An 11,061-nucleotide genomic window follows, 5' to 3' on the forward strand; every position below is an offset into this window, starting at 1 on the left:
ATTTACATCTTATAAACTTTGTTCCATTTAATTAATTTTTAAAAAGACTTTTAAGAAGCAGTTGAAACAGGGTCTGGGTGGTTTTACTCCCAGATGACTGGAGAACTACAGCTTATGTGATTATGGAGGAGTGTACTTGCTGTGTCATCAGGAAAGAAAGTTGATAAGAAGACGTCATGGTGGAATGAGGACGTGCAGGAGTGTGTACAGAGTAAGAGGCTAGCTAAGAAGAAGTTGGACACTGAGAAGAAAGAGTAGAGAGTCTGGGTGTCATCCTAGATAGCTCACTATCTTTTCAGTCCCACATCAATAACATTACTCAGTCAGCCCACTTCCATCTACGTAACATTAATCGTCTACGCCCCTCCCTCACTGTCCCCTCTGCTTCTATCCTGGTCCACAGTCAGGTCACTACCCGTTTAGATTATTGTAATTCTCTCCTCTTTGGTCTCCCCCAAAAAACCCTCAATAAGCTCCAACTCGTCCAGAACTCAGCTGCCCGCATCATTTCCAGAACCCCCTCCTTCAGTTATATCACCCCGGTTCTCCATCAGCTGCACTGGCTTCCAATAACCTCCAGAATCCAATTCAAACTCCTCCTGTTCACCTTTAAGGCCCTCCATAACCTGGCTCCTCCTTATCTCTCCGACCTCATCCATATTAAAACCCCTTCTCGTTCTCTTCGCTCCTCCTCCTCTGTTCAGCTCTCTGTCCCTCCGGCCCGACTCGTCACCATGGGAACCAGAGCCTTCAGCTGCTAGGCCCCCCAAACTCTGGAATTCCCTCCCTCCTGATCTGCGTAACATACTCTCTTCCTACTTTCAGATCTATTCATTTCTATCAGATCTGTTCATTTCTGCACCGTTACCGGAAAGTTACCGGAAGTAACAGGTACCGTCAAGCTGAAACCAAGTCTGTAGGACTCCCAATGCAGCTGACAGGTACCGGGAGTCCAAGCGAGCTGCGGCCCAGGCTGCTGCAGTTGTGGCAGGATGGATTAAATAGGTTGCTGCACAGGAGTAGTCACTCCCATCCTGGTGCTGCTAAATGAGCACCTGTGCTGCCTATAAAAAATGTGACTGAGCTGGCTCTCCCTCATCCTTGGCTGAGACTACCTCTCTTTCTAGGTTTCTGTTTCTCTGTCAGTGCATGTATTGTGAGCGTGCTTGCTGCCCTTTACCTTGTGTAGCAGTATGACGCTGCACAGCTCCAGGCAATCCCCCTGACTATTTGGGAGCAGTTTAAAAATGGTTTGGCCCAACGCTTGAGCACTAGTGTGTGGTGCTCAGACTCCTTGTGGCTAACCCTCTGTGCTTCCTGGTAAGTGTGGCTTTGCCGTCTCCCTGTGAATCTGCTTTGGGTTTTTTTTTATTTTAACAAACGTGTTTTTAGCTGGGAAAAGAGCTCTGGCATCCGGAGCTCCCCTCCACGCCCCAGTGAGCTTACGGTGTGGATGAGTTTCTCCTCACTGCTCAGTTGATCAGTTTGGTCTGAACCTCTGCCTGTTTGGTTATAACATTAATTGGGTTTTAACAGATTTATGTTTGTATAGACACTGTTTTGTTTGGCTTTCCTGATTTTTCTTTATTTATTTTATTTTTTAATCACACAGCTGTTACGGCTTGTTTCAGCCAGTGGGCTGCCAGTGTGACCGTATGCCCCCTTACATGTGCACCCCAAATGGAGACTGGATTTCATAAAGGTTAAAGATATACAATTTATTAAAAACTTGACACAAATTCCATAAAAGAGAAAGTTAAAATAGACTCGGACAGTTGGACCGCACTCCAACACTGCATGAGGGCGGCTGCCTCCTGGATCGCCTCAGCCCCACTGCACTGGCGGGTAGCCACAAACACCACCAAGGGAGATCTCTGATCCAACTCTCACCAGGAGTACCTGCTCAGGGCCCAAATGCACACAAAAACACACCACAACCCAAACAGTGATTAAAAGAAAATACAAAACAGAAGAGGTGCACCTGAGCAGGTCACCACTAATTTATGGGCTGAAAACAGGGGGGGGGGGGGTGTCCCCCTTACACAATACTAAATATGGCACCCACCAGCTACCATAAGGATAAGAGGAGGAGGCAGCCACCTTCAGCCAGGTCAAGACACCAAGATACTAAAAATGAGCACAAAACTGTTTAAAAATGGATAAAAGCAAGGGTGTCAAGCTTGATTAAAACATTAAAAACAATTACTAAAAACACTAAGCAAAACAGCAGTGGCAACTCTACTGGAAAAAGAAAAATAAGTTAGTTCTCCCCTGGGACAAACACATGTTTTACAAACCCTTATATTACCTCTCATGCACCAGGGTCAGAACTCATACCACCACCTGTTAATATAAATAGAATTTAAAATGTCGCAAACTCAAATGCTTAAAAACTTTAGTAAAAGGACTCAAGTAAAAGGACTCAATTAAAAGCTTTAGTAAGCTTTAGTAAAACCGGTCCACATGTCAAGCTCACCCACCAAGGCCAAACCAGGAAACCAGCATCTAGATGGAACTCCCACTGCTGCTATTTATCAGCCTTGTGAGCCAATCACAGCTCAACAGACAGGTGCTGGCCATGAATGTTAAACTATGGAACACCATGAGGGACAAACCACCACCCACAGCTCTGTCTGTCACACCAGCTCTGGGCTTCGGTGCTCCAGCTCCTGCCAGTGGACTTCAGGCAGTACTTTGAGCTCAGACATTCATCTTCTTGGCTTCTGCTGCAGCCAACAGAGTGGTGTCAAGCCTTCTTTGCTCCATGGTGATTGGACTTGGGACCTGCTGAGAGGTGTCACGCCCTTCCAACCTACCTTTGCTGTGTGGTGCTGGTTTTATCCTGTTTTTACCTCTTGGTTTTATGGTGTGTGTTGGTGTGAGTGAGGGTGGGCATTGTTTTCTTTTCAAACCAAATTGCAGACCCTTGTTTTTATATATACCCCCCCCCCCCCCCCCCCCCCCCCCCGCCGCCTTTTAAATTTTATTTATTTTTTGGGCAGAGTGCAAGGACGGAGCGTATCGGGTGACAACAGTGGAGGCTTAATTGGGGTGTGTGCAGATTGAGTTGTTGTGGGTATTTTTTTTTGTTTTTTTCCACGTGTGTGTGTGTGTGTTTTATCTTATTTTTTATTTTTATTTTGTTTTAATTGGTTGCCAATCTCCTCCACACGGGTTGGCCCAGCACTCCATTGGTAAGATTCGGCCCTCGAAGGGACTCCTCCCCCATCAAAAATGTGGGAGGAGTGTGATTGCGTCCTTTAATTTCAATGCATTTTAGTGTTAATAAATTTGTGTTTAAACTGGTACCACATCTTGGCCTCATTGCGCCTGGGTTGAAGCGCGTTTGGGTTCGCCGGACCCTGTCCTGGGTGGCGTTGTTGCATCCCTTTTCTTTGTTTTTTCTGCTAAACCACTTGGCACACTTGGCTACATTTTCTTTTGGCTACATTTGCTTTATTTTTCCTTTTTTCCATTTGGTGATTATCACAGTTCCTTGTCGCACAGTCCCTCTGGAAAGTTTGCTCATTGCCCCCTGCCCTTCCCTTCAGGTTATGTGTGCGGTGACAGACGTCCTCTGGCTGCTGAGGTAATTTCCTGTTGCCAGTCTTTCTGGTTTCACAGGGTCTTTTGTGTGAAACCTCTGCTTTTTTTGGTTTTGATATACATTCATTTTTATACAAAACAAGATGGGTATGTGAAAAAAGACAAGACTACAGTATAGTGTTCAGCATAAATGAGGACACCCCCTTTAAAAAGTACTAATTTAATAAGTAGCTCAATGGAAGAAAAAAAATTACAAACTTCACACAAAGTTGAGTTTTATTGAACACTTTAACTCCACAACATGAAATTAAGATTAATGATCGGACTTGGGCCACATAATCTTCAGTTAGACTTAAATTGGTTAAATCAAAAATGAATATACCCTGCAGCCAAAACTACTACATCTAGTATTTTGTATGAAAACTGTGGTTTTAAAGGACATCACCAAATCTTCTAGGCATGGATTGAACAAGTTGACATATTGCAACATCTCTTTTTCCATTCTTCAAGCATGACCACTTTTAGAGCCTGGATACTGGATGGAGAGTGATGCTCAACTTGCTCTTCAAAACTCCCCAGGTGTCCGATTGTGTTCAGATCAGGACAAATACTTGGCCATTCAATCATCTTCACTGTGATCTTCTTCAGAAATGCAACAGTAGCTTCAGATGTGTGTTTTGGATCCTTGTCGTGTTGGAAAAATACTCGACAAAGCAGATGAAGTGATAGCAGCATCTTCTCCTTCAGTATAGAGCAGCACATTGAGTTCATGATACCATCAATGAAATGCAGCCCCTCCATACCAGCAGTGGTCATGCAGCCCACATCAGGACACTACCACCACAGTGTTTCACTGTAGGCACCATGTATTTTTCTTAGCCATTCTCACCTTTGCAACGCCATAGAGTTTTAAAACCATTAGTTCCAAAAAAGGTGATCTTTGTCTCCTCACTCCAGAGTATTGAGTCATAGTCTTCATCTTTTTCAGCATGGGCCCTAGGAAATTCTAGGCATGCTTTTAATTGTTTTTTTTAATTTTTTTATTTATTTTTGTGTGCATGGGCTGTAGGAGAGGCTTCCTTTGTGGACTATAACCATGCATGCCGTTCCTCTGCAGTGTGCGCCGTATGGTCTCACGGGAAACAGTCACTCCAGTTTGGCTTTCTACTGCTTTAGCAGTGTACTTGAATGGCTATTTTCTTCAACTCTTCTCATCAGAAGATGCTTCCGTGGACGGCCTGGACGTCTCTGTAAGATGGTTGCTTCCATCTTTCTTAAATTCTTGGATCCTTTTTGCTTAAGTATTTTGACTGAAATGTAGAGCTTTGCTGATCTTCTTGTGACCCTCACCTTTTTTGTGCAAAGAAATGATTTCCTCTCCCAGATTTTGTGACATTTTTCTTCCATGGGGAGCCATTGCCAACAGCATGAGTCAGCTGTGTGCTGGACACCCATTAAATGAATCATAAGACTCACCTGTGCTTGAATGTCTATTAATTTAGAATTGTGTAGTCTTGAGTTGTTTTTCTCCTAAGACTATGACTGGTAGGTGCATTTTGTAGTATAGCATTTCACAGAAAATGTTGATTCTGAAAGGACTCTAAATGTAGTAGAGTATACTCATTTATGCTGAGCTCTAACAAAAGAACAGCAGTATGTTAAACTAATAACAGATGCACAAGAAAATATGGTAACACTTTATATTAAGATTCCTTAACAAGCTTTGTTAACACATTAACAAGCATTATAAATGAATTTATAGGGTGTTAGTAAGACATTTATTAGTACAATAAATCTAACAAGGTTTATTAAATTACTTAGTTAACACATTTACAAGCATTATTATTAGGATGTTTTCAACATGCTAATGATGCATTTACTGATATTATAGGTGCCTAACAAATGTGTCAGTGTTAATAAGCTTAATAAGATTTATTAACAACCTTTGTTAACAAATTAAGAAGTATTATTATTGTTTGGGGTTCTAGTAAGATATTTATTAGCATTATAGATGTCTCACACAAGCCTTAGTGTTCATAAGCTTAATAAGTTTTATTAACTAACTTAACAAATTAATAGGCTTTATTAATGTGTCAGATGCTAGTAAGATATTTATTAGCATTATAGATGTCTTGCAAATTCCTGTAAGTGTTAATAAGATTTATTAACAACTAAAGTCAGACCATTGTCTTCTAAATCCATATTACTAAACTGCTTATAAGCTTTACAAATGTATTAATTAACTTTGTTAATAGTTTATTAATTGTTTTGCAGCACCTCATCTAAAGTGTGGACGTTTTTTACCACAAACAACCCCAAAGCATAAAGATTGTAAAAAGAACTTTATGACATTAAAACAGACTAAACATACACAAATCGTTCTGTAAAAGATATATAATAATTTAATTCAGACAAATAAAAAATATTAAAAAACATATAGACTGGTGTTGGATGACTCTAGCATCATAGCTAATAGGATAAAGTATTAGCATCTATCCTGAGTGAAACATTCATTGCAAATCCCATCACCAGGAGACAATTCTCTGCATTCAATGCCAACTGCATTCAACCACTGTTGCCTTGCTTCAAAGTCCACAAGAAAGTTGCACAAGCCAGTGATTTTTGAAGACCGAAGACAATAAACCTACAGGAGCCGTGCTAAAGCTAACACGCTAACCTGCCCACTTTTGATTATGAAAAGAATCAAAGATGAGCAGGTTAACTAATGTCCCCATTGGCTAATGAAGCTGTCAATCAAACTCATCAGCAAAACAGGCGTGCTCACTTTGAGCCAATTGAATGGCCTCTTTAGACTTTGCTTTCACACAGGTGACGAGAAAAGCCCCGCCCATGTTTGATTCTTTACCGGTCGGTCGTTAATAAAACTTATTAAGCTTATGAACACTAAGGCTTGTGTGAGACATCTATAATGCTAATAAATATCTTACTTGAACCCCAAACAATAATAATACTTCTTAATTTGTTAACAAAGGTTGTTAATAAATCTTATTAAGCTTATTAACACTGACACATTTGTTAGACACCTATAATATCAGTAAATGCATCATTAGCATGTTGAAAACATCCTAATAATAATGCTTGTAAATGTGTTAACTAAGTAATTTAATAAACCTTGTTAGATTTATTGTACTAATAAATGTCTTACTAACACCCTATAAATTCATTTATAATGCTTGTTAATGTGTTAACAAAGCTTGTTAAGGAATCTTAATATAAAGTGTTACCGAAAATATGATGTTTATTATAAAGTATATTATTTAATGAATAACACCAAGTCATTATCACATTAAAACTGGGGACTATGTTTTGATTTTTGTTTTTTCAAGAAAAAACCTCTATAAAGAATAACAGGTCAAGACCTGCATAGTCCAGACAAGGCTTCAAGGCACAATTGATCAGTTGTGGAGTGTACTACACGTTAAGAGGTCTGAAGGAATATGGACAAATAAATGGAGTCATCCAGATCTTGTCGAGGGCTTCTCTGATATCCAGTGGAGCAGAATATTTTATTCTGGCACGTTAGGACACTGAATAATTTTCTGAGTTATATTCTTTGTGTTAGGGAAACCAAGGAGGAATGTAACCGGCTCTAGTTTAATAATACTTTTCGACATTTGCTGCAATTCGTGGGCTTTCAATATCACATCTGCTGCTTCACTATTGTGGATCAAGCGGAAATAACATCAATTATTACGTCCTCCAAATCCTCAACTTGTCTGTCAGACCCAATTCCCACTAGACTTTTTAAAGAAACTTTTCCCCTAATTAATGATCCCATGTTAACAATGATAAATGCCTCTCTGGAAACGGGTTACGTGCCACAGTCTTTTAAATATGCAGTTGTTAAACTTCTTCTGAAAAAGCCCAGTTTGGATCCTAGCAACTTAGCCAACTATAGACCGATATCAAACCTGCCCTTTATTTCTAAAATCCTAGAAAGAGTTGTAGTTAAGCAGCTTTACTACCACCTACAGGACAACAGCCACTTTGAAGACTTTCAGTCGGGGTTTAGACCTCACCACAGTACGGAAACTGCACTAGTTAGAGTCTCTAATGACTTGTTATTGGCCTCAGAAAAGGGACTACTTTCTATTCTGGTCCTGTTGGACCTCAGTGCAGCCTTTGACACTATCGACCACAGTATGTTACTCCATAGATTAGAGCAGGACATAGGGATCAGAGGATCTGCTCTCCAGTGGTTTAAATCCTATTTATCCGATAGATATCAGTTTGTTAGTGTAAATGGACATTCATCTCAGTGCACTCGAGTTAGTTACGGAGTCCCACAGGGCTCAGTTTTAGGACCCATCCTGTTTATGCTTTAAATGCTACCCCTAGGAAACATAATCAGGAAACACAGCATTAATTTTCATTGTTATGCCGACGATACGCAGTTGTATTTTTCCAATAACCTGACCAGAATGAGGATATAGAGAAACTGAACGCCTGCATCAGTGACATCAAGACCTGGATAACAATCATCTACCTCCTCTTGAACCCAGAAAAAACTGAGGTCATCATACTTGGTCCTAAAAACCTCAGAGATGCTCTGTCTGCTCAGATAGTCTCCTTGGATGGCATAAGTATAGCCTCCAATTCCACAGTTAGAAACCTTGGGGCTTTATTTGACCAGGATTTATCATTTAAGGCTCACATATCTCAGGCGTGTAGAACTGCCTTTTTTCACCTGCGGAATATTGCTAAGATCAGAAATATACTTTCTAAGAGTGATGCTGAAAAACTCATCCATGCATTTGTTACGTCGAGGCTGGATTACTGTAACTCCTTGTTAGCAGCGTGTCCTAAGAGTCCACCAAGCCCCTGTTTTATGGAATAAACTCCCAGCTCATGGAAGAGAGGCCGAATCAGTTTCTACATTCAAAGTTAGACTGAAAACATTCCTCTTTGGACAGGCTTATTGTCAGACTAGTTAGTATTCAGAGATTATTTAACTTAATGTTAATGTGTTGAAATATAAATTAATAACTATTTGTTTTAAAAGGCTGCTAGAAGTTGAAGCTGGGGTAACTATGGTGCACTGGGGTTCTGTCCTCTTTTCTCATCTACTTCTACCCTTCCTCTTTTCTATTCTTGATTATTATTCATCATTTAGTTCTCCATGCCTCTGTTTGGTGCAGTGATTCATGTATTGTCCCTCTTTCCCTCTTTCCCCTCCTGGGGAGTGGGAGTGCTTCCAGACTCCAGTTGGCTCATCCGTGCTCCTGTTCCTGACCGAGTACCTCGTCTCTGCTCCCGCTCCTACACCTGGCTGTGGATCCTGCCTCAGGCTCAACTCGCACCCCTGACTGTCCCCCCAACTTCATCTGGATGAAGCTCGTCTGCTGGACTTTTCTATATATATATATGTAGTTGTAGATTTAGATAAGTTAATTCTTCTCTAAAAGTTCTGGCAATTCGCCTGTCCGTCCTGGGGGAGGATCCCTCTTTCATGTGGACACCACTGAGGTTTCTTTGTTTTTTCCGGAATCCCTTTTTTTAGGAGTTTTTCCTTACCGTGAAGGGGGGGTCTAAGGGCAGGGATCCCAGTATAGCTTAGTCAGTTTGTTAGTTCATTTTAGTATTTTCCTATTGAATTCTATGTATTCATGATCCTTTTGAGTTCGTTTCACTTTTTCAATTACAAATACGAAGCCCATTGAGACGACTGTTGTTGTGAATTTGGGCTATACAAATAAAATAGAATTGAATTAATTTCCCTACTTCTTTTTCAAAATATTTTTTTTGTCTTGATCCTAATAAATCTGCATATTTAGTCAAATGAACTTTTTTTGAACTAGCATGAGATCCAAATATTAAGTGAACGTTCCATACACTTTCCAAGCCATTCCATTCCATTCCATTCAGCCACTGCTTTGTTAGGTGTCAGCATGTTGTCTGTAGGTCTCTCTGGGTTTTGTGTTTACAACGGTCTCATTAAGTTTACTTTATTTTTATTTTTTTTACATTCACCCAGTCACACACACACGTTCACACACTAGTGGCGACCTTCCACCAGATGCAAGGTGGGGTCTTGCCCAAGGACACTTCACCACTTGGGCAAATGATCGTTCAGTCTTCCTATCAGAGGTCGACCACCCTATCGCTGCACCACGGCCGCCCTAAATAAACTTTAGTCACTTTTTCACTCTAAGAAAACTTGATAAAATCCTAAAAACTACAAAACACTACTTTCACAGGTTTTAAAAAAAACTGCTCTGGACTGATTAGAACCTTTTCTCTCGATTTTTTTTATCATCCATTGTAGAACATCACTAACCTTGGTAATCAAACGAAAAAACTGAGTTTTTCCTTGTCAGAAAAGAAAATATTTTTTCTAATATTACTTTGGGAAAAAGATGCCGAAATTGGCAATACCAGTAAAGAGGTTAGATAAGACCAAGAAGAGGTTGATTTTGATTTGAAATGGTTTATTTCAAGCAATCACAGAATAATGCACCAAAAAATACAATAAGCATTCATACATTCATTCAAAGACATATCAAACTTAGGATGATTAGATATTAAATCAAAGATTGCTTAAAAGGGAGTGGAAGGAAGCAAACTTATGTAGCCCTTGTGCTATCCTAGGCACTTTACCATTAGGAATTGGGAGACCCACTAGACAGAGCTCTGAACCTTTTTTCTTCACGTCAATGTAAGGGTGAGGTCATTTAAGATAGCACAAGGATAGTACAGTGGGGGGGGGGGGGGGGTGTCAACCCCTGCTGCTTAAAGCTTTATCAAAAGACGGGTGAATGGCCCGCTTTCACACAATGGGACAAAACATCCACTATTTGTACAACATTTGCAACAATATAAGGTTCAAGTTGTCAGACTTATTTGCTTTGTATAACTATGTCTGGATTGGACAAGTCCAGGATGCAGGTTTTGATTGTTTGGGATTCTCCCAGGAGTTCATTTGGTTTGGGCTTTTTTAATCCAAATGGCGAGCGGTGTGGTCTACTGACGACTTTTCAAAAAGCAACTACACCACCTTAAAATCTACCCATAAAACATTGGTCAATATTTTTCCTGTAGTTTTTCTCTAAGTTTATGCTATGAGTTTCTTTTTCTCACTGGGTAAAATCTTTGTCACCTATTTCTTTTTGCTTTGTCTAAATTAGAGAAACAAAAGAAAGTTTAGAAAAATGTAGCATTTTATTTTATTTATGTCCCCCCATTTTATTGTAAATAATGAAGAAAAATAAAATACACAATGCTTATCCATGAAATGATCTTTTTTATATGAAATAATGGGTTTGATCTGTTGACTAAAATGATGTATTAATTGCCATAAATATTTCATAAAACCTAATGGAGGCTTTTTCCTGTAGGACTTTTTAGGACCTTTCATGAAAGTATTAACAGCAACTGGAGAAACATCTGCATGCAGAATTGCAACACAACAAACTGTGACTTGCTGGAGATTTCTTCAGCCGGTGCTACTTCAGGACATTTCCTACGCTCACCTGTGCCTCTGGTGGCAAATCAACT

The 11,061-nt window shown here is 40.0% G+C and overlaps 1 long non-coding RNA gene across 1 annotated transcript; it reads right to left on the bottom strand.

Moving 5' to 3' along the window:
* Positions 1–1,717: 1,717 nt before the first annotated feature.
* On the bottom strand, positions 1,718–2,504 carry LOC105357956 (uncharacterized). The gene is made up of 4 exons (XR_002873493.2): positions 2,481–2,504; positions 2,309–2,343; positions 2,066–2,127; positions 1,718–1,899 (listed from the first exon to the last, which is right to left on the bottom strand). It is a non-coding gene; the product is annotated as an uncharacterized LOC105357956 (long non-coding RNA).
* Between the last annotated feature and the right edge of the window lie 8,557 nt (positions 2,505–11,061).

The sequence above is a fragment of the Oryzias latipes genome, chromosome 7 (assembly GCF_053564925.1).
Source record: "Oryzias latipes strain Hd-rR chromosome 7, Olatipes_Hd-rR_3.1".
Taxonomy (NCBI): Eukaryota; Metazoa; Chordata; class Actinopteri; order Beloniformes; family Adrianichthyidae; genus Oryzias; species Oryzias latipes.